The following is a 27,757-nucleotide window of genomic DNA, read 5'->3' as shown; positions in this document are numbered from 1 at the left end:
TGATCGCCCATTCGCCAAGCGGTTGCAACGATTCCAAGAAATTGCAACCAGTGCAGGCCATTACTTGGACGAGCAAGCCCCTAGGGTGTCAGCGCTCAAGAAGCGCAAGTTGGGGGTGGAGTACCTTTCTCGGCTCGCAACATTTATCTTCTTGGTGAGGGAGGAACCTGATTTGGAGGAGCTCCGCTTACCACACCTTCAAGTTGGGTCCTTTATCAAGGACACCAAGGAGCAGCAGGTTATCCCCATGAACCCTGCAGCGGAAGGAAAAGCACACCAGCTCGAGTACCCTAGGGGTCTTGAGGAAGTGGTTGAGAAATCCATAGTTGCGGCTGGCCCTAGTGACACTCCAGTGCCACTACCACTGACGGATGTGGCTATCCCAGAGGTAGAAATTAGCCGCTTCTTCTCAGTGTTAGTGGATGGGGAGGAGTTTGTGTTCCTGCATGATTTGGAAAAAGCATTTGGCCTGCGCATGGATGAATGCTTGAGCGTGCTATGCAACAGCAGCAAATGTCCCTTAGACAATACGCCACATGCCCTAGAAAGCAAGCTCTTGCCAGATGGGGACTCTGTTGCTGACACTATTGTAGTTGTATGTGCGGAGGTCCTGGCAGCAGAGCAATTGCACGTGGCTGATGAAGATTTCCAAGCCACGCAAGCCAAGGTTGAGGCTGCTAGGATGCCTATGCCATTATGCAACCTCCCATCTGATGATCCAAAGCTTGTATCTGTGGTGCATGGGACCATTGACTTGGATGCAAAGGGCAACAGGGAGGAGGATGACAAGGAGCAGGAGGTAAACTGTATCCTAATTTTCATGTTACTATTTTATCCTTTGTGTCTTTTTTCTCAACCTTCATCGGTTTATGACAGGATGTTGTGGAGGTTGATGATTTTGCTGCAAGGACGGGTGGCAAGCGGACGGGCTTTGGACCGCAAGCTTCCCTTGCGCATTACCTCGGACAACTCCCCCCTGGCGATGTGGCCATTATCCATAATGAATTTACTCCCCAGGCCCATTTTATGACTTGGTCGTTAAAAGCTTTGAGCAAGTTTTTGTGTTTGAGTACCATTGCTCAAACTGCGCATCAAGTGTTCCTAGTGCGTAGATCCCTTGTATGCACAGCGTTTGGCACTGGCTTTCGTGGTAAAGTGCTTGCCCAGATAGGGATACATGCTTCCATTGGCTCAACTGACCCAAATGCCATAGCGCAGTCCCTCTTGACTCGGGAGTTGACTTACGCGCAAAATAGGCGCCAGGAAATGGTCAAAAAAATTCTGAACTCCTCAGATACATGATGTAAAATGACCGTGCTAGAAGGAATAAAAAATATTTGAAATTGTCTCTCTATATTGCAAATTCTTTTCAATCTGATTTGTCAATCTTGAAAATTGTTTCAATTGGTGATATGAATTGTTTTTTGACTTTGTTATTTCAAGGTATGTAATTGCAGTCAATTTGAGTATAATTGTGATTTTTAAGTACCCTAGGGGGTTAGATTAGCCTGTAAGGGGCAAAAAATGCCTGGCCACAAGGGCGCGCAAATGGCCCATCCATCAGTTTTGGATGGGCCATTTGCGCGCCCTTGTGGCCAGGCATTTTTTTGCCCCTTATAGGCCAATTAAAAAGCACAAATTTATTGCAATGGATTGGTTTTGCATCATTCATTTAAAAGCAACCTTTTTATGGCAATTCTAGTATATGTTCACACTCAAGGACACTAGAAAAGCTCAAATCAATTATGAAATGAAGTTTCCAGCAAACTATCACTTGCTTTAGCTCTACCTACTACACCCTTGCACCAAAAAGTCAAATTACATTGGACACTTGGTTTCACAATATGTTATTTGTTTTGATATCCTATAAGCAATTCAAAGCTTGAAATGACCAAAAAAAGGTGTCCATAAGGATCCATATAAAATAATGATGCAAAACCAATAGGTTTTAGTAAATTTGGTTATTTTAAGTACCCTTGGGGTAAGATAAGCCTACAAGGGGCAAAATAAGGCCTGGTCACAAGGGCGCGCAAATGGCCCATCCATCAGTTTTGGATGGGCCATTTGCGCGCCCTTGTGGCCAGGCATTTTTTTGCCCCTTATAGGCCAATCTATCCCCTAGGGTACTTAAAAAGCACAAATTTATTGCAATGGATTGGTTTTGCATCATTCATTTAAATGCAACCTTTTTATGGCAATTCCAGTATATGTTCACACTCAAGGACACTAGAAAAGCTCAAATCAATTATGAAATGAAGTTTCCAGCAAACTATCACTTGCTTTAGCTCTACCTACTACACCCTTGCACCAAAAAGTCAAATTACATTGGACACTTGGTTTCACAATATGTTATTTGTTTTGATATCCTATATGGAATTCAAAGCATGAAATGACCAAAAAAAGGTGTCCATAAGGATCCATATAAAATATTGATGCAAAACCACTAGGTTTTAGTAAATTTGGTTATTTTAAGTACCCTTAGGGGTAGATAAGCCTACAAGGGGCAGAAAAAGGCATGGCCACAAGGGCGCGCAAATGGCCCATCCAAATTTTTTGGATGGGCCATTTGCGCGCCCTTGTGGCCATGCCTTTTTCTGCCCCTTGTAGGCTTATCTACCCCTAAGGGTACTTAAAATGCACAAATTTACTGAAATTGACTACAATTACATACAGAACTTGAAATTACAAAGATAATAGACAGAGTAGACACAACTGTTGATCATATTGTCATTGGAAAGTCAAATCATTACAAAGATAAGTGTGTGCAATACAAAAAGAGGGGTAACTTCGGCTAATGCTCGAAGTCTCGTCGCAATCGTCGTGCAAGCTGCATATCTTTTGGCTGTATTGTCACTCGCTTTGCATGAATGGCACATAGGTTGGTATCTTCCAACACTGAAATGATGTGGGCCTCTGCAGCTTCTTGAATAGCCTCTAGCGCTATTGCTTGCATTCTATACTGATTTCCATAGCTTTGAAGCACTTCCTTCACAGTGCGAGCAAAGGGGGCGCGTCGAATCAAGAGCTCCGTCGTCTTCTGGTAGTGGTGGATTTCTGCAAATGCCCTTGCTATTTTTCGGCGCCGCTGTGGTTGTCTTGGGGGCACTTGCACATTTGCTGGTGGGCGGCGTGAAGGCTTCTTGAAAAACTTAGACTTGCGTCTGTTTACATGCTTAGGGGCTGGTTCTGTAGCCTGTTCTCATTCTTCCTCTTCCCTTGGTTGCCGATCTTGTCGTGTGGGGAGAGCTCCCTTGCCTTGAGGCAATGTCTTCCCCCCAACGGCCACCCGGTGTGTGCGCGGTATTTTTTCTCGCAGCCATGGTGGCTCACTCTCTGATTCGGTGTCTGTATTGACCACCCGAGTCCTGGATGGTCCTGCTTGTGATTGGGGGCGCGACGGCTGCTCCCTATCAGACTCTGATGTTTGCTGGCCCTCTGCTTCTCTCCAGCGCTGGGCACGTTGCTTTATTCTCTTTCTAGGTGTTATATCTTGAGGAGGTGGAGATTCAACAGTCCTTGATGACTCTCGTGCCCTACCACCATGCCCACTACCAGAAGAGTTCCTGGAACGGCCAGGTGTTCGTGGCCGTTTTCTTGTGCCTTTAAGCCATGACGGCTTCTCACATCCTTGGAGGGTGTTTTTGTTGGCAGGCGGATGCTCTTTCGCGGTTTGTTTGGTGCGCGCCATTTCGTTGGTAAGAGCTCACCTGTTCTTAAGAAATGAGTGATTTATGAGAGCATGCAATATTTATAAGGGCCCATTTAAAAAGGGCCCTATTCACACTAATTTTTTTAAAAGAAGTATTATTTTTTAAATAAACATGTCGCTAAGAGTTGGACCCTGCGTTCACGTTTAGTGACTCGCGCAGTATCCACTTTGATCCTTGTCGCACTCTGCATCGCCGCCATGCAGCATGCTTGGTGGGACCTTGCGACATTTGCCACTTGTTGCTATGCTCTTGACGACTCCATTTGCGCACTTCAATAGCAATCTTGGATTGTCGCGCACGCTCCATTGTGAGCTTACGAGCAAATGTTGTGCGAAAAAACCAGTTGAACATCTCCTCCAAATAATTGGATTGCACCATTCCACCACCATGTAGAGTATTTTTGAAGTACACTCCCCTTGCTCGATAATGGGACCTCTCCATGCCTTGAGTGCTAAAAATTTCAAGCGATCCATACTTGTGCATAAAAAATGCACCATGCGCAAACAAGATATGTTGTTCACATGAGCAAACGATCCACATTAGTAAATAAAAACAATCCCTTGTAATGAATACACCATGAATGACTTACCATGTAATGTGTGATGTTATTTTCACCCCAAGAAAGGGTGAAGACCTTGGTAAAATCCGCCAAAGCTTCTTGAAATGATTGCCGTTGTTCTTCTGTTGTGCTGTTAAGGCTCATAAGCTTGACCATTTTATCAAAATGGGCCCAAACTTGCTTGCGCTTGTTTGCAAGCTCGCCATTTGAATCATTGTCAGTAGTAGCTTTGCATAACTCCTTCCAAAGCTCCCAAAGGTTACCTGCCTGCTGGTTGGAGCTGCTTTGAGCATCATATCGACTTGGCTTTCCTTGGGAAACTTTCTTCAAAAAGTGTCTAGCTTTTTGTCCACTCATTGACACTTGTTGAGCAATTTCATGGGCCTCCCCTGTGTTCTTTGCAGCAACTATAGACACATTTCCACCGTGACAGCCAATGGAATTCAAGAGTACCTCCACTCTTTCGATCGCTTCCTGGGACTTTTCCAACGGTTTCATTGTGAAAGCATAGTCAATCTGGAGCTTCAATAGCCTATCAAAAATACGCATGAATGCGTGTAATGTACAAAAATGTACATTCGATAGAGGAAATCGAAAGATTGGATTCCAAGTGTGGTCCTTTTGATCACGGTCTGGGGCATTGAGCATGGGACATCTCAGAATAGACGCTTCCCATTCTCTACCTTCATCTCCGACATCATGACAATCTAACCCTTGTTCTCCATGCCCTTGCCATGGAAGCATGTAACTGGCCTTTGCAGTGCTCTTATGTGATTTTTGTCCATTAGGTTTGTACCCTCGAGTGCAAAATGGACAAGGCATGAGAGAAGAAGCCCCTTGTTTGCAGCCAAGCAAACACTTTATGGTCTTCAAATCCCCACCTAAGTGCCACTTCACATCATAACTACCAAAGCCCTCAATCTCCAACTTCTGACCTGCAATTTGGGAGTGTATTACTTCTGTGATCCATGGAGTTCTCTCAAACATCCACGAAAGTACTCCATTGGTCTCTTTGGGCACCTCAATAGCACCCAACCACCAAATGTCTTTCTCTGATTGCACGCTAAAAGATAGGGTGAGATATGGCTCGATTGAATCCCTTCGCTTGGTTTGCAGAAGGGCCTCGTTCATTAGAGTGACACTTAGCCTCTCTAACCTTCGGCCTTTCACTATTTCACACTCATCGAGTTTCAGCACAAAAGCGACTTTTGTGCCAAGCACTACAAAATAAATAGTGCTAAGACCTTAAACTTCAGCTTCTATGAAAAGAATAATACCAAAGAAAAAAGTAAAGTGTGTCACCTTCTTCAGGTAACTCGTAAAATCTAAGCATGGCTTCTTGAAGCCTTCTAAGATCCACGAAAATATTGTTCCACATTGTGTAAGGAAAGCCCTTATTCGAAGGTCTTATGGATTGTTTCTTACCTTTTCCCCTTGTCTTTGTTGCACACGAAGCATAAAGGGAAGTTGGCATTGTGTCCTCAATGTGTAGGTATGTCCCAATGCGGGAGAACACATCTTCGTTTGTGGCCTTCTTTGCGAGCTTGACCTTGTGAGGAACGGGAAATAGGTTTTCCACAATGCCATGTTCTTTGAGGGCATCCTTTAGGAGTTGAAAAATAGCCTGATAGGCTTTGGTGCTGATTCCAGCCTCATCACAAGCTTGTTGAACGTCATCATCATTAACCACATTTCTTAATTTACGCTGTCGAGAAATTTGCTGTCTTGCCAGGAAAGCACCGGGCTTATGGCTGTGAGAGTTTGTGAGAGAACTCAACAAAAACTATATGAAGGAGTTAAACCATAGATGCCATGAAGACTAGGGTTTGGAAAGAAGTGCAATCAAAGAAGACTCACTCTTTCTCTCTTGCACTCACACACACACAAAGAAAGAACGCAAAAGAGAATGTCAAAACAATACGAAGATGAAAACATCAAGGCTATGGTCATATCGTATCATGGGTAATATGAAAGGGTTAATAGATGAGTTAATGGCATTCAATCTTGGCTGACCAAATAGGCTACGAATTGTTCTTTGGAATTGTAGTTTTGTGCTTACCATAATATATATATTTTGTCTAGTGATTGGGATTAATTGTGTGTACAAATCCTCTTGGTTCATAGCAAGATAACTACGCTTACGTCAAAAGAAAAGTTATAGTCTATGAGAGGTAGTATGATGGGATCCGGTGATAGAAGTATTTCATTAAGCCTTTCTGGGTCAAAGAGAAACACTATACGTTGTTGAAAGTGTATTTTACGGCTAATCCATACGTTAATTCTAATAGATCGTACAGAGTGAAAGCGATAGAAATGATCATCATGTGGGTTATTCATCTAGGACAGTATGTGAGAAATGTAGATATGAGAGAAGTGAAAAGGTGAGAAGTTTCCCTCCCAAGCCCTATTCTTGCCCGTAGGCAATAAGGATACTGCGGGGAGAGATGTACCTGTAGAAAAGAGAACCTAGAATTTCCAGAGAGGATGAATTACTAAGAATGAGAGAGATAGGTTTGCTTAAGGAGATGAGATTAGATACATATATATATGTTGGATTAGAGATGAAAAAGAAAACAACAAGAAATCAAGAAAACATCAATGTAGAACACATCTTACTTGACAAACCCTTCGGCACCATTATTGATGGAGAGAGAAGAAGAGTGGATAATTCCACTTTGATTGATACACCAAGTGCAAGACCTTCTTTGATTAGAGTTGATCTTCCAAGGTTAGCTTGTTGCAAGAATGGCTAGTCTCCCTCTAGGAGAAAGTGTAGGCTTGGGCTTATGTTAATGGCTAAGTACAATTAGGCATTACTACTCACTCCCTCAAGAATTCCTCTCATCAATGGCTTGAATGCTTGAGTTCCTTCCAAGGAAGAAGAGGTCCCCTTTTATAGGTGAAGGGAACCCACAAGGGTTTACACAAGAAGAGAGGAGCCAGTGTGAACAGAAATTGGAAAAGTTGGAAATGAGCTGTCCCTGTATGATGTGGGTAGACTGGGGTCCAATTCGGATTGGAACCTTGTGTAAAAAATTCATCAAAATAGGGTCCATTTTTGGCAGCAAAAGTCTTCATGTGGTCCCCTTAGCCTAGACTTTCATTTGATTCCAAAGGACACCTCATGCCATATGAAAGCATGACATTGCTCTTTGACAAAGTTTTGTAATCATTCTTGCAATAATGCATTAAAATAAGTGTATCTTTGAAATCATGCCACCTAGTGTCCCACTAGGATTTGATTCCCTCCTAGTAGCTATTTAAAAAGAAATATAAGAAAAATATGAAAAATACATAGAATATATATAGATTGGAAATTACTCTAGATATAGGATCTAGATAGGGTGTGAGATAATAATGAGATGGTAGAAAGAAAGAATCAATGCTTTTTGCCCCAAGTTAAAGAGGTGGAGCTATTGACACTTTTCCCATAGTATTTTTTGATGGTAAAGTAAGAATACATTACCCTTGAGATAAATAATAAGATGAGATAGAAAGCTTATTTTTATACTTACATATGTATATGTACATTATAGGAAATATAATTATGTATCTAAAAAGTTACAAGATAACTCTTGTAGCATGTGTTCCCACTATGTACATGTCACAGCACGACAACGCATAAGGTCCTTGGTGACTGCATACTTAATGTGCTTACCTCCAGGTGATTGTAAGATAGAAATAACGTCCTCGGTATTGAGACAACTAGTGAGAAGGTTGACTCGATTATCTTGGCTTGTTCCACCGCATGCCTCTTGGATGAAGTTTCTAGCAACAAATAAACATAAATGTTAGAAAATAGTGTGAAGTAAGAATGCAGCATGCAAGTAAAGACCAAATCACCTTGTGGCTGTAACTCGTCGTTTGCGTGCTCCTCCAGAATGTGCAAGAGTTTCAATGGATGAATACGGGTGTTTGCGTTCCCTTGCACCAAGGGGTGTTTCTTTCAAGTATGTGATGGTGTTGGTAAGCTTCTGGATGTGGGACTCCTTTTCTTGCATTTGTTGTTCAAGACTTTTAACTACCCTCTCCGAAGAGGCAACACTCTCTTGTAATGCCGTCGTCTTGAGGTGAAGAGCTTGACATTCGTGCATCCCCATATGCAAAGAAGCACCTGCACCCATACACAGCCGCTTGCAATAGCCTAACAAGCCTGCTTCTCCCCTCCCAAGAAATTGAAGAAATGTGGAAAGGCTATTAAACGGTGGATGGAAGTGGCTTATAGGATCGTAAGGGTACAAATGGCCATCCACCCAAATGTCAACATTGGTCTCACAAGCGGTGCGATGTTCCTGTGATGACCTTTGATCACCTTCACTATGATGAAAAGATAGAGGGGGAAGGGTAGAGAGGCCGAGCAGGATGGGAGGAGAGAAGGAGGGAGGGAGGGGAGGGAGAGATTAGGGAGGAGGAGGAAGGTAGGGGCAGAGAGGGAGAGGAGAGGGAGAGGGAGAGAGGAGGGAGGAGGGAGGAGGATAAGAGAACAAAATGTTTATTACTTTTTGGGGGAAAATATTTTTGAAAAAATGGACTTTCTAAGCTTGTGGGTTAAAAAATGGGTCAAAAAATGATTTTTGGATATGTATATATGTTGGGAGGGAGTTTTAAGTAAAAAACAAATAAAAATGAAAATTTTAAAAAAAAGTCAAATTTTGACTCTTTTTGACCCACGGAATTGCTGATGTGGACACACCCCTATGCTTCCTTCACTTTAAAAAAAGCTAGAGAGAGAAAGCAACCCTTTAGGTCCACATCCTACATTTGTCTAAAAAAAAGGCTAGAAAAGCCTACTCAAAACTACCTTCTTCAATGCCCTTGCCCCCTAAACCCCACACAACATTAGCCTTAATCCCTAAAAATTAGGATTCCTTACAAGGCCCATGCAAGGTTCATATTTCTCCTAATGTTATAACAATCCCTAAACAGGTAGGTTGGTAGGTATGTTGATCCCTTATCTTTGATCTTGAAGATATAGATGATCTTCATGGCAATTAATTCTCCTGGTTTGGCAGAGAAGTCCACAAAAGATCTTTTATGTTTCTATCTTCCCAACAATAGATTCCAATCCTAGGATTATCCATACTAAGCCGTTTCAAAGGCTTCAAGTCTACCTGATCGTATCCCTTGAATTCCAAAGTTGGTGGTCGTTCTTTTGCTGACATATCTAGGATTGTAGTGTTTACTTCTAACCCCCATATGTCTATCACGTCAGGGTTTTCGACTTGTAAATACTGAGTTCCGTTTTGATCCATGTACATTTTTCCTTGTTTGTTTGCCCTAACCTCTTCTTCGAACTCAATACCATGGTCATTAATGTGAATAGCATACTCCTCGTTAGGGTCCAAGTAAACCTGGGCTCCATGACGGTTAGTCTTGTAAAAAGATAGTATATGCTTATAGCGCACTGTCGTTCCGGTTTCCGAGTGAGTCGAGTAAGAAGACATTTCGGATGTTGAATCTAAAAAAGTGTTTGAGACTTCTTCAGGAATTGTGTGCAAGGAATTGCTTTGATTCACGCTTTCTTTGGTAGATACTCTACTGGAGGTTTCTCCGAGTATGCCCTGATTTCCTAGTACACGACCAGATATAAGGTTCATATAAACTTATGAAGCCTTGGATAGAGTACTCACCTTTGGACTGCTGACTTGTCGTCAATTTCCACTCGATTCAATTGCAACTTTCTATCAAGCCACTGATTCCTCGTCTGCAACCTGATTCCCGTACAAAATTAATCAAGTTAGCTATTCTTCTATAAAGACAGTAGAGCTCTTGAGAACTCTCGTGATTGGTCTCTGTGTATCACTTCAAATCGTGCTATGGAAGTCAAAATTTGACTTTCAGATTCGACTTTAGCAAAATCAAAGGTCTAATCTGCAACCTGAAACTGACTGTATCTGTACCAATTTTGATCCGATTGAACCCAAAATTGCCCTGTGGCCTTATATTATGTTGGTCTATCACTGTATGAGTTCAAAAGCCAAAATGATGTCTCTGGATAGCAGAAGTAAATAATCGTGATTATTTACTTTTGTCAAATTTTTACACTTTTTGATAGGTTTGGCAAGTATACAACTTGTTAGAGTCTCAGAGAAAATTTCAACAAGTTTGGACCAATTCTTATCAAGTTTATCAACTGTTTGGTGTCCGCAGACTCTGATTTCGAGAATCTGGCTTAAGTCTCACTTTTGGGATCCAAATTTCACCAAAATTGATTTGTGAGGTCTACTTGATGTGCTTGACCTTGTGGTATACTCAAATTTGCAAAATCATCAAGTTTTGAAGTAGATGTAAATAATCGCGATTATTTACTTCTGACAAATGTTTGCAAATTTTTACCCCAACTTTGACACAGATCTGTTAAGCACCTTAAGTTAAGGTCACTAGCCAATTCCATCCAGTTTGGACAATTTTTGGTCAAATGGTCATCAATTATCTGTCCGCAGACTAACTTTGCAATTTTAATCACCAATTTCACTCCAGTGGTCCAAATCTTACCAAATTTGGTTTGTGGGCTTATTACAACATGGTGAAGCTAGTGGTATGCAGAATTGGTCAAAAAAGTTAAAAAAATAGGGCAGATGTAAATAATCGCGATTATTTACTTCTGACAAATTTTTGCAAATTTTTGGTCAACTGAGCATATACACATGTTTATCACATCAACATAAGCCTATGAATCAAATTTCAACAAGTTTGGACAAATTTTTCCTAAATTTATACTCAAGATTCAAAGAGTTAGTACAAACTTTAGTTTTTACCCTGTTTTTTGCCAGTTTAGTGATCCAAATCTTTAAGGCCTTTACAAAAGTTGTTTGTACACATGCAATGAGACAATGGTATGAACCTTGGCCAATTTAGAGTAGAAAGTTAATTGTAACATTTAATGGCGTAATAACTTATGTGTAGCGGAAATTAGCATGAATATAGTGGGCATTTCATAAGAATAGATTCCTAATGAGAATTACAAGAGTGCTTGGGTGGAGAGAGCAACAAAAAGCAAAACACCTAGTTAGATAGCATCGACAATACTTTCAAAAGAGAGAGAAATTAAGCTATTGACAACAGTTGAGGACCGGATTTGCATGGAGCCGGTCCCCCCTCCAAAAGGCTTTGTATTATGGTTTCTCCCATCAAGAGAGACATTGTACAATACAACTCTTTGTGTTCCTTCAACACTAGCTAGTGCAATGAAGATGGAAGATTCATACACCAAGCAAAACACTTAATCAAACACAACTTGAATTATCCCCGTTCTCAGACCCAAGACCTCACACACCTTCGAAGATGGTGAGAGCTAGCAGGGTATGAGAGTAGATTGAGAGGAAGAAGGAGTATCTTATGAGAAAGATGTACATCTCCTCACATAATCACTCATATTAGCATAGCTTAGCTTAGTAATTAGCTTGGTAGAGGAGATGAGCATGCATTGAAGCTTGGCTCTTGGTTGGATTTGCATCCACATGCCAAGAGAGTGTTGATGTAGGCTTCTATCTCACAAGCTTGGAGTAGGTGATGAGCTCTCCATTAACTCTTGGGAGGAGATAGAGTATTCTTCCTTCACACATGGTCAAGTGTGAGTGTATGTGTGTCAATGCCAATCAAAAATCAGCCCCCTCTCTCTCTCTTGGGCGAGCCCTTGTTGCTAATTTGGTCTAGCTTTTGCCTCATTGGACCTCCCCAAGTCAAGCCAATGGGTATTAAGCAGCATAAGTGATAGCCTTCTGACATGTGTCCCCCTTTCCCCTTTTGTGAGAGCTTTAGGTAATTAAATAATTAAACTAAACTCTCATTGGACCCCTTTGCCTCCTGGCCAATAGGAATCAGGCAAGCCATGGGGCTTCTGAATGCTCATTGGACCCTTTGGGAGACTGCCCAATAGTCTTCTAAGAGACTTAATTCTCATTGGTTTCTTTTATTAAATGTTTTTAAATTAATTAAACTACATTCACTCTAGCTTAATTCTCATTGGTCCACTTCAAGGGTCTTCCAATAGGAATTGGGCACACCTTGTGGGCATCTGGGCTAGGGAGCTGACATGTGTCCCTCATTCCCTTTGTGTAAAGGGAGCCTGTGTGTGTGTGTGTGGCTTTCTCTCTCATCCCCTACCTTTGGGGCTCGCCCCCTCCCATGTATGGATGTGCAAAGACTTTTAGGGCACACACAAAGCATCCAATTTTCCCTAGGGTTGACCTTTGGACACAACCTTTGAATTTTGGAACCTTAGCATTTTGGAAGTCTTAATGGGCTGAACCTTAGGGTCTTTTTAGCCCATTGTTGCACATGGATCTTTTGCAGATGGCCCCCCCTTTGGATCCCTATTTTCCCTCCTTTGGATCCCTATTGTGGCCGGTCTGCTAGCTTAACCAATATTCTAGCTTTTTCTCCCCTGGCACTTCCCCACATTAAATGATCAGTTTAATATGAGAAAATCATTTAGGAGAATTAGATATTGATTATTATGACATTAATAATTGCGATTATTAACTTTAGGCTTGAATTGAGCACTTTTTTGCAATTCTCTCAAAGGCAGTCTTTACATGATGTATTTTAAGCCTATGAATCAAGTCAAAACTTAATTTGGCCTAAAATGTCAAGAAAAAGTAAATAATTTGAGTTTCTTGAAATTTTTACCTCAAAGTGTCTTTGAGCTTACCCTCTGGTTCGAACAACTCTTACGCTTACTCTCCAGTCTACTCTCCAGTCGGATTGAGTGGATTCGAGTCTTTTCAAGCTATTCCTAGCCGTAGACCTGAAATTCTGCAACTTCCAGTAAGACTTCACACTTGATTCTTTCAGAAAGAGCAATGTTCTGAAATCCACCTCGGATCCTACTTACCCTACTCCTAGATTCTCATGCAATGGGATTGTGGAAAGTGTCCACAAACACTCGTTTTCTTGTGGTTTTTATGTTTTTCGGAGTCTTGATCTTAAGACTTGTTTCATCTACCAATCATTATCCAAATCCTAATCTAAATCTACAATCCTACAGTCCTAAAGGTACTCAGCACGTACGATTACTTCCAAGCTACCTCTACACAGCAAAAGACGACAATCTTAAGCTATGCGGTTCTAAGAGAAAGTTTTGAACTCTATGCGAACTTAGAGGAAGTTAAATGACAACTACACACGCTTGTGTTTTTCCCTAGTTTAGGTCTCTTCGATCCTTGGCAGCGGTGCCAAATGTGGTAACCTCACCGTCCTATCTTATTGCAGTATTAGCGAGAACCACGATTAATTTGTCAAACCATGGGACAAAGCTGACTCGACTAGTGCATAGAGGCTACACGAGGTTGTCAATCTCTCGGAAAACAACTAACAACTCGCATCTAACTCAAGCTACACTCAAGTGACTGAAATCACCAAAAGCCAATCGCTCATCGGCTAACAATTCACATCCGTTACAACATCAAATGACATCCAAACGTAACGAAACTTCTACGACAAGTTTATTAAGACCTAAGCACACATGCCTATGGCCTCAAACCCCACTTTAGGTCAAGTTCCAAAATCGCGATCATTAACAGCAGTGGATTTTTGACCTAGTCGTTTTCAACCAAGAATGCATCTAAATGCTTAGAAATGATGCCCCAATACCCCGCCTATGCTTAGTTTTTGATTTGAACATGTAAACTTAGTTATTATGAAATTAGGCCGTGGGTCGTCGGCGACGCCAAAAGCTACGAAATAAGGTGAATGGCTTACGTCAATGCGTAGAGCTCTTACCCGCGGTTGCAATACAACAAACGCAATCACAATGTGACAACTGGAGAGGGAGTAGGAAGCGCGAGAAGAAGAGAAGTGAGTGTCGTTAGCTCACGCTGTGTATTTCTTATCCAAAAAACTTACAAAAATTGGCTTTTATACCTTAGCCAAGGTTTTTGGGTGGTCAAAACTAATAATCTGGAGCTCTGCCAAAGTTGGGAATTGATTGGCTGATACAATGTGGAAGCTTGTAGCCTCGGCTCATTAATTACAAGGTTTATCAGAGAAAATAGGAGTTACAATATTCTCGATTTATCAGATTAATAAATGTTTTACAAGGAGAACTCCGAAAAATGGTGTCCGCATTAGCTTGATGCTAACACATTCTCAAGTGAAGTTGTGACTAATTGAGATAAGGCGATCATAACAATGGACAACAGTATCGTACAATATCTCTTTCCTCATAATTACTTGAATCGGCATCAAACAAGTAGTAGATTGTTGTAGGTTATGGTACTCACTATCCATTGGTTAGATGTACACATAATTTATTGTTTAGATAGTGTACAATATTCACCCTGCTGTCGATTTTCCAATTTCACCAACACCAACCGTATAGTGTAGATTCATCACTCATCAGCATGACCTCATTGCATATTTGTAGGTGTAGATAGCATGCCCATTGGCATTGATTCACCCGTTTAGACAACACCAATTACAATATCATACTAGAGCCACTTGCCACCAATGATATTAATTTGGTTAAGTAAACTCGGGTGTTGGGGTGTCCATCATAGTATAGCTCCAATGGCTCACCAAAATGTCGAACCGGAGATACTTGATTAGGGCATGGAAACCTTCACACAATTAGTGAGCTAATCATGGAAACAAGAATGGTTAACTTTATGAAGTGAAATTGACCAATGAAGCAGCTAAGCCACAAGATTGGCAATCCTCAATTCCACTTCTCGTCACCTAAGTCAACTCAATCAAACACAATAATGATTCCAATGATGCACAACTCTACTAATCTTATCATATCATACACCAATCGCATGCATACACATGTAGATCTACCAAGCTAATCATGCCTTAATAAAATCATACATACACACACAAAGAAAAGAGAGCAATCACACAAAATTAGAGAGTAATTAGCCACTCATTAGTTGAGATATACCTAATGAAGGCATCAAAGACCATCAATAGAGAGTAAGAGAGGCACAATAAAAGAGAATTAAGAGCATTGATTAGTCTTAATCAAGTCACATGAGAATAAAGAAGCTTAAGGAATCCATAGCCAGACACCACGTGAGCTCTCACTAGGTTGTACCCTCAACAAATGAGTTTGGGAACCCTAATTCCATTTACACACTATTTTATATACGTAGGGTTAAAATGTGCAATGTCCAAGTGCCCAAGGCCTTTAGGGCTTCACACTTACTTTATTTGCTACCTTAGTAAATTAATTGGCATCATCTTTAAAGCTTGGAACTCTTGTTGAGCCCGTATCACATCATAATTATTTCTATGGCTAAGGATTAGTTTAAAAAATTACAATACAAGGCCATATTAAAAAAAATGTGTACATATAATCCTTGCTTCTTCTTTGTATCGATCCTTGATGTGTAGTTGCTAGGCTCTAGCCTATACCAAAATTGTATTAACTGACATTGCATTAGTTAGCATTCCCCCTTCTGATTTTAGTGTCCATTTGAGGCATTGTCTACAAGTGTCCATGGAGGTTGGAAGGTTACTGATTGATTGTCGACTGGATTTGTTTTCTTCATTGGTTGATGAATTTGGCGGTGAGGTTCTTGTTGTTGTAGCATCTTGAAGGTCCAAAATTTTGAAAATCTCTAATGTGCGACTTGATGTTGTAGCATTGTCCATTGTAGCAATATAATGGCTAGCTTTGCTCATTATTTATTAGAGGTATGTACAAGAGAAGTAGCGAGGTGAGAGGTCTAGTTTAGGGTATAATACTTGGATAACCAAAGGGAAAAATCCATTGGGAAAAAAGTGCCTTTGGAATACGTGCATTATTGTCGTACTATATTAGCACGGGAAGTATTAACAAGGTAGTCAAGTGATTATTTGTTTATGTATATAGGAATAGGAATACTATGGCAGAAATATAAGGGTAGCAATATGGGAAGTTTGTTTGAATGTTGTAGTCCACTCAAGGTGCATGGATGGAACCAAAAAAGAGTGTCTAATGCATATGTCCAATGATGGAACATCCTATATGCATACACATAAATGCATGAAAAACAACATGCTGTGCAAGAAAGATTTTTGAGTGGTACTTCAAAAAGTAAGTGTAGCTATAAAGCATATGACATGGATCTACAAGCTAGCACCCATTAAGAAGGGTTTTCCCTATTGAGGATTTGTGCTCTCATCTTAGTGTGCACTGTGTGTGAATGTAGAACTCTACAACACTCCACCACTATGAAGTTAATAGAGTTATGTGCAAAAAGACATGAGATTCTTGTCTAGTTCAAAATCTAGATTTTCTTCCCTTGACCACTTCTTTTTGCTTTGACAAATGATGTCACACTTGATCCTTTCAAAAAATCCTTATGTACTAACTGCTCTTGTTATGGTCCTTGGACGAACTTTTTTTGTGGATTCTTTGCTTTGATTACTGTCCACACTAGATTTTGACTATGATGGGACTATGATACTGCACCTTTTGCTTGCAATTGTTGGTTTTCTACTTGCATTTGAGTAACTTTTGACCTTTTAAAGTCCATTGTACTTTTTGGCAGAATTTTTCTCTTGGGAGGGGACTTCAGTGGTGACCTTTGAGTAGCTTTCTAAGATGAATGCTTCCGTTGAAGAGTGACATCGTGTAGACTTTTTGTAGCTTTAGCTCCTATCAATTTTGAGCTTTTTAAAACCTTTTTTGATAACATGAGGTTCTGCATTAGCTTGGGACAATCTCTGACTTCAAACTTTCCATCTATAGAGGTTTGTATAAGACCATGAACTTGCTGGTATTCATTGCCATCTACATCTCTATATACATAAAAAAGCTTGGTTACATGCAAATGCTTCAACAATGTTGGGTTGATTGGCCTTTGAATGTGACTCGAAGAAATTAACTCAAATTTTACTCCTTAACTATCTTCATACATGCATTAGCCTGGGAGCCTGGGACAATCTCTGACTTCCAGCTTTCCATTTATAGAGGCTTGTCTAAGACCATGAAGTTGATGGTATTCATTGCCATCGATGTCTCTATATGCATATGTAAGCTTGGTTACATGCAAATGCTTGAACACTGTTGGGTTGATTGTCCTTTGGTTGTGAATCGAAGAAATTAACTCAAATTTTACTCCTTGACTATCTTCATACAGGTATTTGTCAGTTGATTTTAATAAAATTTGATCTAACTCATAACTTCCAACAATCATATCATCTAGTAATGGCATGTGCTTTTCAAGCGCTTTAAGAGAGAGTATAGAATTATAGAGTTATTTTTCAAAATTTTGAAACACTTGCACAATTTTTTATTAAAGTTAATATTGGTCTTAAAAAAGGCCCTTGAAAAGACATCCAAGTGTATCTTCAAAAATTAGGTTTTCATTAAATAAAAAAATCTCCACCAAAATTATCTTTTTTTTGCTAGGTGTACTTAAATTGGTATATTAACCCTATCTAGAGTATAAATTTTTTTGGCATTCCATTGTCAAAAGGTTTTTCATTTCCTATAATCTTACCCTTCAATTTGGCTTTTTAAATCTTACCCTTCACTTTTGCATTCCAGATAATGTTTTGTAAGGTTTTGTTGAAGTGAACCAAAGAGGACTGGTAGAAGATCTGGGACTTCAAACAATGCAATTTTTGGTAAAGTAGTTGAAGTTGATGTTGTTGTTGTTCCCTCCTTCCTAGGTTGTCCTCCTAGTGAAATTGCAACTACTTTGTGTTAGGCAAACCCTAGCTTTGTCTATGTATTCTTTAGTGTGCAACCCCTCTTAAAACTTGACAACCATGTGTAAGCAAAGCTTTAAGCCTCATGCATGTAATGACACCTACAAGCCTATGTGTCAGGTTGTGTCTCAAGAAGCTCTATCCCTCTCTAAGCCTATATAAGAGGCTCTTTGTACATCAATTTCTATCTAGTAATTTCAAGCACTCTTTTCACTATGAATGCATCACTTTTATATCCTCTATAGCCTTACAAGTGGTATCAGAGCATAATGTAGGGCTTACTTTAGCTATTAGTAGGGTTTAGTTTTAATTAATAAAAACATATATTTATCGTTGTAAATATTTATTTATTTTTAAGTGTCTCTCTCTTTCCTCTTTTTCTCTCACAACAATGGCTCGCACAAATGCAGAGAGCTCGCCACCAGGTAGCCATAATATCTTCCCAATTTATGTATGTCGTGCTCAACATTACAATAGTTAGCAGACAACATTGAAGCCTGATATTCACTTGGTCTTCGTCTAAAACAATGTTGAGCTTTTGATGTACATCTAGAAGCATGGCGTGTACAGGACTCTATGATTTTGAGTTGCTGATTATACTGCTCCTAACTCATTCGAGCGTGCTCAAAGTGATGGGGTCTCCTACGACGTCTTACATTGTATACATGGGCAGCCACCATACGGCAAGTCTAGAAGCAGGGAACATTCTTTCTTTACACCAAGAACTGTTGGTGAACTCCATGGGGACTGAAGAATCTGCGGAAGGGCGTCTCGTATACAGCTATAAGCATGCCATTAATGGGTTTGATGCAGTCATGGAGCCTAATCATGCCTCTGCCTCTGCAGCAACAGGTTCATTAGTGGCCCCGACTTTGAGTTGTTTCAGCTGTCGCCATGCCTTTTTCTCGCACGTGTCACTGATAGTAGACCGCCACGTCCCCACATGGCAAGCTCAACGAGCCCCATCATTCATTGGTTGTTGGGCTTCCACAATAATTTTCTTTCAAATCATAGTCCCAGTTCCCATATCCCTCAATAAGAGGCTTGACCATGTACGATTTCCCAAGCCGCCATCTTCAAGGTTTGCGGTGGAACTTCACATAGGCTTTGGTCATTCCTTTCACACTTTGAAGTCCTCTTTTAAAACTCTTAGAGGTTTTCTTTTCCACACGCTATGTATGCCAAACACATCAAAGGGGAAAAAAAATCAAAGAAGAAGAAGAAGATTATCATAAATAAGACGGTGTACACGCAAAGTCAACAACCATCAACATCATCAAAGAAGCACCCTTGGGGGGTTCACCAAGCAGTGCCCCCTATATAACGTGTGTTCATGGGGTATTAACAAAACCCCTCTTTTTAACATTTATGAATGAATAAAATGACCCTTTATTTTATATTTTTTTTCTAGAATTGAATATAAAACCCCCTTATTTTAATGTATCTCTATTAAATTGCCTAAATTTTTTTCATTTTAAAATCCCTTCTTTCGAACTCACGTTATACATTAACATGAATATTAACATAGTGCACGCCCCGAGGAAGCGCCATCACTATGTGATTGTCCTTGATAATCATACCATCAAAGGGCAACATTGATGCACACATTTTATAACGTGGGTCAAATATTTTTGCACACAAAATCATAATGTCAAAGTTATATCATGGATTCTATCTCATTGTAAAGGGTTTAGACACTGTCGCAAATAAAACGCAGTAAGACCTACCCTAAAGCCTATGCATGACTGTATCCGAGTGTGAACCCAAGAGTGATGCATCTAATTAGAACCACGTCTTGATGAATCTAACTGTGAACTCATGCATATTCTTAAGGATTCCATTGTGAACCATGTGCTAATGAATCCATAAAGAACTAGCCATGATGTATCCATGCATACCTAGGATGAATTTGAGTTTAAGGGAGCAATTGTTAGGTAAACCCTAGCTTCATCTATGTATTCTTTAGTGTGAAACCCCTCTTACAACTTGACAATCATGTATAAGCAAAGCTTTAAGCCTCATGCACCGAATGACACCTACAAGCCTATGTGTCATGTTGTGTGTCAATAAGCTTTATCTCTCTACATGCCTATATAAGAGGCTCTTTGTACATCAATTTCTATCTAGTAATTTCAAGCACTCTTTTCAATATGAATGCATCACTTTTCATTATAAATGTACACTCACCTATCACTAGAGCCAATACATTTGCAAATAGATTGAGTGAGCGAGAGTGGGCATAAGGTGAGAGAGTCTCTCACCTATTTTTGGCCTGCCAAAAGGGCTAAGGCCATAGTGGTGGTTTGCCTTTTTTCTTAGTGAAAAATGTCACATGTATTTTATAAATAAATGTGAGAAATAAAAAATAACCTATATCGTTTTGAGTCGCTGTTGATAGGATAGGTGCATTGGATTCCGTTTCTTTTGAGTGGTAAACGTTGGGTGCAAGCTACAAGCTGGAAGGCTTAAAGTGGGGTTGGTGGGAGGGCTTATAATGAGTGCATGCATTTCATTTCTTCCTTCGTGCATAAAGCCATGGCGGCAAGTCGCCCTGCTCGCTGGCCTGTGGCGGTTCTGGCCCGCGCTTGTGGTCTCCTGTCCTACTTCCTGCATGGGGTTGTTGAGAAATGGGTGGCTTGTGTAGCATGGTTCCTCTCGCTGGTCTATGGCGCTGTTGGGCGTGATTCAATAACCTGCCTCTCCGCGGGCTTGCATTATTGTGGTTTGTCGTCCTGCTCCCTGATCTATGGCAGATTTGGGCCGCGCTTGTGCTCTATTGTTCTTATCTGCGGCAAGTGCCTCGTGTTCTTGGTTCGCTGGTCTATGGTGGATTGGGGTCGTGCCATGGTGCTATGTTGCTCTGTATCTTGGGGTTGTGCTGCTCTGTTTTCTCGTCCCCTTCGCCGATCTGAAGTGGGCCTTGAAGATGTGGTGCCGTGCTGCTCTGTGCATTGGGGTCCTGCTGCTCTGTTAGGACGTCGCCTTCGCCGATCTATGACCTTGGATGCCGATCTGTTGTGCTGCTCCTGTTTTCGGTGTTGTCGTGCTACATTGTCGTCCTCTCCGTCGGTCTGTGGTGAATCGGGTCATTTTGTTGTGTGAAGTGTTGCTCTGTGCATCAGGATTTTGTTGCTCTGTTAGGACGTCTCCTTCGTCGACCTGTGACGGACCTTGGACGCCAATCTGTTCTGCTGCTACTATTTTCGGTGTTTTCGTGCTGCATTACCGTCCTCTCCGTCGGTATGTGGTGGATTGGGCCGTTCTATTGTGCAGCTTTGCTGCAGTGTGTTGCGCTGCTCTGTTGTGTCATCCCGCCTGCCGATCTATGGCGGTTCGATGTCGCATGTGGCTTGTCGACGGCGTTTTGTGTTAATTTTCGGTACGGTACAAAGAGAAGCTTTTTCTATTTGATTTGTTGCTTTGATCTCGGTTGGCTGTTTTGTTTAACAATTTGCTATTTTTTGCAGGGTGGTACGGAGTTATTGACGGGATTGGATGGTTTGGGTGGTTGATTGTATGTGGAGGTCAAGCATAGTATGTTACGGGCTGAATAATTTGAAGACTGTAGATGTAACTTTTATGGTGTCGATTAAGTTTGAAATTGCGCAATGTTTTTGAAGTTATTTATTTCTCAAAGTTTGTCTATGTTGTTGATAGATTTTGTGCTTTAGTTTGCTATAAAAAAATTATTTTGGTATTGTGTCAAGGTGCTCTTAATTAAAAACGATTAGCTCCACATTCTATGATGCAATCTTGGTCCATGATTTAATCCTATTGATGGATTATTTGGACTAGCTCAGCATGTGGTTAGGTTTTGGGGATTTGACATTGAAAATTTATGGCTATGCAGTTATTTTTTTAATGTAAAAAAAAATGATTCAACTTTAAATATTTTATTCAATGATCTCAAGGCTCATTGTTAATATTATAAAGTATGAATGGAAATAAATCCATTTTGATGCGGTGATTTAGAATCATTTACTTCAAATTTTTATAAAGTTCTAAGATATTAGTTTCTCTTCTTTAGATGTCTTAATTTACTTTAGTTGTAGTTCTCATTTCATTTGCAGCCTTGCACCTCTCTTCTCCTCTCTCCTCTCTCTAATAATAGTTGAGTTTATTTCGGATGCACCTGTCTTCTCTTCTCTCCTCTCTCTAGTAATAGTTGAGTTAACATTTTTTGTTTGTAGCTTTTATTATTATTGCAAATAGTCGAGGTAGAGTTAATAAAAAGAGGAGCCCTTTCTCTCTCTCCCTCTCTCTATGGAGTGTACAGGTCGTGACCCAATATTATATAATGATAGATGATAACAAATGTAAAAATCTCCATTTACTACCAACCTTTGAGTGGAACTTTCAAACTATCTTTCTTGAAGTACTCAAGATTATCCATCAAGTTTCACTCTTTGAGTTGTAAGTATATAAAAGCTAAAGGTATTTTGAAGAACCATCACGTTTTACAAGCCTCCTATTCTGAGATCACTCTTGTTGAGAGTTATACTCCCTCTATAGTACAATCTCTTAAACTTTACAGCCACATTTATTATCAAAGCATAGCATCACTCTCTATACCAGGGCCCTATGGATTCGAATATGGATGGTAATATACCTCTGCATTTCGTTTCCTCTTTTGGTGCTTAAGAGTCTTGCTGTTTTGCTTATCTTGGAAACTGTTTTGAACTTGCTCTTGATTATAGATGCTTTCACTACAAATTCAAGTAATGGCTACTTTGAAACTTTAAGCGTAGCTCCTAGAACTGAAACTTGCATGAAGTTGTGTCTGAAAGTGGGGGCCTTGGATCGTCAAGTAGTTTAATGGGTTCTCCAAACTCAGCATTTAAAAAGCTTAGTCCCAAAGCCAAGTTAAAGAAAACGTCTCCAAATCTGTTCAAAAGGCCCTTAGTATTGCAAGAGGAATGGCCACTGTGAGAGGTTAGCTTTGTTTTCAATTTCTGTGGCTTACTAATGTGTAATTGATAACAATAGTATCGTGTGCCATGTGTTGTAGGGCGAACACCGCTTAGCTCTTCCGAGATTGCCACTCCCTCCGTCGGTGTGAGTCGTTCGTTGGGCTTAGCATCTATTAAAGAAGAGCCAAAACCTATAGTTGATTCCTTTGGATCTCAATTGGCATTGAGTCAAGTCAATCTACGCCTGAGCTTCTTATATCTGAGCTTTCTGATGCTATTAACTACCGTTTTCTCTTTGTTGGCAAGGTGCTCGCAAAGTATGGCACATATAAAATCCAAAAAGAAAATTACAGCAGATTTTTGAAGGCTGATCTTGTGGACAAGGTTGCACATCATACTATCACTTTTGTTGTGGCAGAAAATTATATTGAATAGTTTGTCAACACATTTGTGGTGGGTGATTTTTAACGTATTGAGGGCCCTGTTGTGAGGAAAAAGAATCCTAGTGATGGAGGCACTTGCCAACTTGCTCTCTATGCTGATGCAACTACATCTATTGTGAAGGCTCCTTCATTCGACTTTGTGCTAACTCTCTTTCCTGAGCACAAGATTAAAGATCTTGTCTCATCATGGACTTCTTCAATTGAAGATGGTGTGCCTACTATAGCATTTACTGTTATCAAGGTGGAGAACATGGCGAAAAGTGATGGCAGTAGTGGCACTAGACTTATTGTTGTTGATAGTCTTGCTGATGTTGATAGAGCAACGGTAAGCTTCTATACACAGTTCTAAGTCTTCTTAATAGTGTTTCGACTGTTTGTTATTGCTGCAGCTTTTGTTTGTACCTTCTCGAAAGGCTGACTTTTATAACATATTCAATGAAGTCAAAGAGAATGGATTTTATGATTGTGTGGCTCACAACATAAATGTCTTCAAACAATTCTCTAACACATTGTCTGTGGTGGACTACACTATCGTGCTGCCATTGCCCTCTCAATTGAAGTCACTTTTCAAAGATATCCGTGTTAAGCAAATTGCCAATATGGGATTTGGAAAAACGGTGAGTTCTTATTGGTAGGTTGGTTGTATTGATCGTGCATCGTGTGATTTCTTTATGTTAATTTTAGGTCTTCGGTTCTCTTGAGGTTGTTAACGTCAACAACGTTGGATTGGAGTATTTATGTGGAGTTTGCAAATCTGCCCAAGTCAGTCGCCAAAGCTCTAATCCTCATTGTTTCGCTTGTAACAAAGTTGTTGAAATTTGGAAAGTTCCTGCTCTTCAAGCAAAGCTAGTTCCTCGTGACGGTAAAGGTATTTCCATCACCTTGCACGGGAAGATTGTTGACCAAGTCCTTCGCCTACCCTCTTCTTTTTTGCATTTGTATGAAACTAATCTAGTAAGTTTGAAAGCTTCCTTGGTGGGAATGAAGAGAGCTGGGCATTTCTCAATTGATGCACAGGGGTATGTAACAAGCTTTAAATCTGAATAGGAAGATGCTATCTATGCTAATGTGCCTTGCACTCCTCTAGGAAGGTCATATTCTGCTGAATATCCTTTTGTATCGAGGCATTATGACAGGATTATCTCTTGATGATAAAATTGTTTTTTGTATAAATGGCATCCAATGTTCAATCGACTTAACTTTTTGGACGACATCTCCTTGTAATCAAGATGTTTTAAGGGCATTGTTGTTTGTATGTGGTGTAGATATCTATATCAATCCACTAGAAAATATTTTGTCCAAGCATATTGTTGCAAAATTTCGTTCTCAAGACTTGGAGATCACAAGTATGTGGCTAAAATTGTGGAATGATGAGCGTGTGACTTGTAATGTTGACGATAAAACTCTTGAATCTCTAGTTTGGCAACGTATGGGCACAAGAACAAATTCTGCTTTGCTTTCAATCAATTTGATCACTCTAGCTTGCCATGTCTTGGAGTTTCAATGTATTGTTCATGTGTTTCAAGAACAAAATCATCAACATTCCTTCAATGCTAATCCTTGTGTTGCATCTTCTTCCTCTTCTCATGGCTTGTTGGTCTTTATTTGTCAAGGTGGATTGTTTGTTTTTCCACAATCGGCTTCAATCAAGAAACGTAAGCGTTACTCTTGGCCTAAAGATCTTGTTGCTAGATTGGTGGATGTTGTGAAGACTGTTCCAAATGAGACAGCATTTCATATAGCTTCTCAATTTCGAACACAAGTCTGTTCTTCTCACACTTTGAAACAAATTCAAAAGAAAGTTTACTCAATATGGAAAATGTTGCGTGAAGACAATGTTGTGCCTCAATCTAAGAAAAGATCTAGGAAACAAAAATATTAAGTGGAAATTCAAGACACTCGTGCATATGCATGTTTAAGTTGTGATAGTCTTTTGTTCAAAAAGAGTTTGCATTGTTTGAGTCTGCTCGAAGCATCTTTTTTCCAAACCTTGACGGGATTGCAAACATTTAACTCTACTGTAGACAAAAGAGTTTGTTTCTCCTGTAAGCAAAGCTTGAAATCTCAAAATATATCCACATTCTCTCCTCAATGAAAGTATTGGAAGCATTGCATTGTTAAATGCAATTGAGAAACGCCTTGTATCACTTCGCATTCCTTTCACTCAAATACAAGAACTCAATTATGAGGGTCAGTTCGGGTTGCGAGGCAGTGTCATTAATGTCATGGCAGACTTGACAAGAATTTCAAGCAATCTTGCTGCGTTTTAGTAATGAGCACACTATAATCCTTGTGGAGATTAAGCGTAAACTTGAGTATGCCCATGCATACCTTAGTGGTGGTGTACGTCCCTTTTATGTGCTCCAAGCATTTAAAGATTTGACTGGCACCCCTTTATACATAGAGCACAAAGCCTCCATTAATGAAGCTTGGGTTTCTAGTTTCTAGTTTTCACATGAGTCCAGATGTAGTGTTGCATGAAGAAGATGAGGTTGATGAGTTAGTGAATGAACATTCAGACACCCTTGTCCATGGTATCTATTCTTCACAACAAGTCATCCATCATAGTGCACATGTCCATAGCATCGCTCCGTGTGAAGGATTTTCCCCTTTGAGCTTATTCGATGATGCTGATTGCGAGGAATTATCATTTCCAGCTTTGTTCTTTGGAAAAAGAAGAGCCTACGCAAACCTTGCGAAAAAAAATTACTTGAAGGTGGCACAATGGGAGCTCAAAAACAAGGATAGATGCTTTGGCTTAGATATTGAAAATTTGTTCTTCAAAGTGATGAAGATTATCATCAGCAAGGTGCTCGGTTCTATATGGGTGTGTCTACGCAAGGAAAAATTACAAGGCATGCAACTATGTGCAAAAGATGTTCAGAACAACACTAACATTAAGCGAATACTATCATCCCAACTAGGATATCATGACTTTGAATCTTTGCGAACATCATCAGATTACAAGGCCAAACTCAAGCGTAATGTCTTTGCCATGATTCGACAAATAGGACAGCCTACCTTTTTTGTCACTCTATCATGTGCAGAGCAAAGATGGAAGCCATTGCACGAATGTCTTGCTACGCTTAATCCACGAATCAATGAATCTAATTTCCAATCTAGTGCACACTATATCCACGCATTGATTCGTGCAGATCCTATCACCACAACTCGATACTATGTCCATAGATTCAACGCACTCAAGAAAGAGTTGAAACGAAATTCAAAAATACTTGGCCAAATCATGGATTTTTTCTTTGTCACTGAATTTCAGCATAGGGGAAGCCAGCATGATCATGGATTAATTTGGATTGACAATTCTCCAAAGCTTGGGATTTCTGATGACAAAGAAGTGATTGCTTTTGTTGATAAATACATCTCAAGTAACAAAGATGAATTAGGTGTTGACCTACAAAAAGTACAAATCCATTCCCATCGAAGAACATGCAAAAAAAAAGAAAGAAGCATTGCCGTTTCGATTTCCAAGACCACCTGCACGCAAACAACTATCTTGCGCCCGACACGATCAAGTGAAGAAAGGAAATCCATGCTTCTTGCGAATAAGACACAGCTTGAAAGCCAACTTACAACTCTGTCACACTGCCCTGAAATGAGTTTTGATGATTGGTTATCCTCTTTAAGCATGGATGAAGACATGTACCTTGAGACACTCTCAGTATCGCTCTCAGAACCAACACTTTTTCTCAAAAGACAACCAAAAGATATATACACAAACAATTTCAACAAAACAATGTGCACATTGTGGGATGGCAATCTTGATATTCAGTTTATTTTCAACCCTCATGGAGCTTCTGCATACTGCACATTATACATGACAAAAACAGATTTGACCACAAGCAAAGCAATCAACAAAATCCTTGACAAATGCAAGAAAGAGAGTCTTCCCGCAATGGAGCACCTTAAGAAATTTGGAGGTGCCTTGATCAATGCTCAAGAAATCATAGCTCAACAAGCAACATACATTTCACTATCTCTTCCATTGCATAGCACAACCAGACAATTTATCTTCATCAATGCAGACTACCAAACCCAAAGAACACTATTGTTAAAGAGGAAGACTTCCTTGCAAACACTTCATCCTGATGACACATACATATTCTTTGATGATCTCGTAACAAAGTATACAAAAAGACCAACTAGCATAGGAAATCTTTGTTTGGCAAAGTATGCAAGCAACTACACCATCGCACAAGGGACACACCACAAGTGCAAGAAGCCTCGTATCATCAGATATACAAACTTCAACAAGGAGATCGACAGCGAGATACATTACCACCAACTATGTCTGTTGTTTCTGCCGTTCACAAGCGATGAATGCACGTTCGATGCTTTGACATCAACTTAGAGGGAGAGATATGAGTCTAATATTGCTATAATTGCACAAAACATGGAGCCTTTCACAAAAGTAGAAATCAACAATCAAGAATCATCAACATCATGCTCAATCTCCTCACAAGAAACTCAACAAGAACA

General features: G+C 40.1%; 2 pseudogenes; both read left to right on the top strand.

The window, feature by feature from the left end:
- Positions 1 to 20,733: 20,733 nt before the first annotated feature.
- Positions 20,734 to 21,396, top strand: LOC147450182 (uncharacterized; annotated as a pseudogene).
- A 1,111-nt stretch (positions 21,397 to 22,507) lies between these two features.
- On the top strand, positions 22,508 to 24,412 carry LOC147450181 (uncharacterized; annotated as a pseudogene).
- Positions 24,413 to 27,757: the final 3,345 nt, after the last annotated feature.

This window comes from Adiantum capillus-veneris, chromosome 9 (genome assembly GCF_014529385.1).
Source record: "Adiantum capillus-veneris isolate H3 chromosome 9, ASM1452938v2, whole genome shotgun sequence".
NCBI lineage: Eukaryota > Viridiplantae > Streptophyta > Polypodiopsida > Polypodiales > Pteridaceae > Adiantum > Adiantum capillus-veneris.
The sequence above is the reverse complement of the archived record's forward strand: the minus strand, read 5'-3'. Positions and strand labels throughout refer to the sequence as shown.